This window comes from Dioscorea cayenensis, unplaced genomic scaffold (genome assembly GCF_009730915.1).
Source record: "Dioscorea cayenensis subsp. rotundata cultivar TDr96_F1 unplaced genomic scaffold, TDr96_F1_v2_PseudoChromosome.rev07_lg8_w22 25.fasta BLBR01000170.1, whole genome shotgun sequence".
Lineage (NCBI taxonomy): Eukaryota > Viridiplantae > Streptophyta > Magnoliopsida > Dioscoreales > Dioscoreaceae > Dioscorea > Dioscorea cayenensis.
Genome location: NW_024086561.1, coordinates 9,421 through 10,895, shown reverse-complemented (window position 1 = coordinate 10,895; position 1,475 = coordinate 9,421). Strand labels below are relative to the sequence as shown.

Here is a 1,475-nt window from a genome sequence, read left to right as displayed (position 1 = left end):
GGGATTATTATTTCGACAAACCCGTGCACTTGCGGGATATACACAAGGGGACCTTGTCAAGTTTTTGGCGCCGTTGCCGGGGAGTAGGTGTTTAGAGATACTTTGCACTTTGTTTTCTTAGCTATTTCACCACACATTCTATTTCATATGTTCTTATTCTTTCATCATTCTGATTTTCTTTTTCTTTCGTTTTGGTGCAGCTCCAGGTTATGACCCGAGGGAATCCATCAATATTGATTGAAGGAGACCCTGAGCTTGAACGTACACTTAGAATAAAAGGGAAAGAACCTGTGCAAGAACAGTATAATTCAGCTGATTTGGAATGAGAGGAATCTGAAAACATGGTAGAACAGAATGAGAAAGCAGAGTGAACACTATCCGACTATGCCGGACCTTCGATGATGGGAACACAATCGAGTATTGTGCATCCCCGATTACAGTTCGAACTTTGAAGCTAAAAGCCGACATTCATCCATATACTGCGGCAGATCCGCACAATTCAACGGTTTTGGGCTGATAAAGATCCAAATAGTCATATAGAGAGCTTTCTCGAGGGTGTACGACATACTCGAAGATAAATGGGGTTACGGATGATGCCATCATATTGAGAGCCTTCCCATTTTTCCTTGGAGGGGAGAGCGGCAGAGTGGCTCACACTCATTACCTAGAGCATCAATCACTACATGGGAGGAGATGGTAGAAGCTTTTTCTAGCCTGTTACTTTCCTCCCGGAAAAATCGACAAAAGCTTAGGAATGAGATCTTGTACTTTGTTCAGTTGGAATTGGAGTCTCTATTCGAGACATGGGAAAGGTTCAAAGAGCTCCTGAGAAAGTGTCCGCAATACGGATTTCTAGGTGGATGATTGTTCAAACCTTCTACAATGGTTTGAACCCGAGTATAAGGCAACTCTTGGATGCCCATGAGCAGGAGGGTACCTTAGGTAGCAAAACTCCCCGATGAGGCTCGCCAATTAATTGAGGAAATAGGGGTTAAATAGTTACCAATGGAATGCTAGGGAGAAGAAAAAGGTGGTCGGTCTCCATGAAATTGATGCGGTAACCTCATTGGCGGCGCAAGTAAAGAGTCTGAGTAAAAAGCTATATCTCATAGCTTCGAATAGAGTTGCGGCCATGACCAACTGCACCGGTTGTTGTGGAGGACATGCTCCCTCTGATTGCCCGATCTCTATTGGTGATGTTTCTTCAGTGGAAAATGTTGACTTTGTAGGTAATGGCATGAGACCTCAAGGGAACCCATATAGCAATACTTACAATTCAGGTTGGAAGAATTATCCCAACTTTTCATGGAATAATCAAGGACCACAAAAGGCCATGGGGCCACCGGGTTTCCAACAACAACAACAAGCCCCTCAAGTGGAAAACAGAATTTCAGGCTTGGAAACCCGAATGACGGATTTAGAGAAGCACTTGGCTAGATTTGTTCAATCTGCAAATACATGGTTTGAATCAGTCA

General features: G+C 43.6%; 1 non-coding gene across 1 annotated transcript; it reads right to left on the bottom strand.

Moving 5' to 3' along the window:
- Positions 1-744: 744 nt before the first annotated feature.
- LOC120253707 lies at positions 745-851 on the bottom strand. Its single transcript, XR_005534378.1, has one exon. It is a non-coding gene; the product is annotated as a small nucleolar RNA R71 (small nucleolar RNA).
- Positions 852-1,475: the final 624 nt, after the last annotated feature.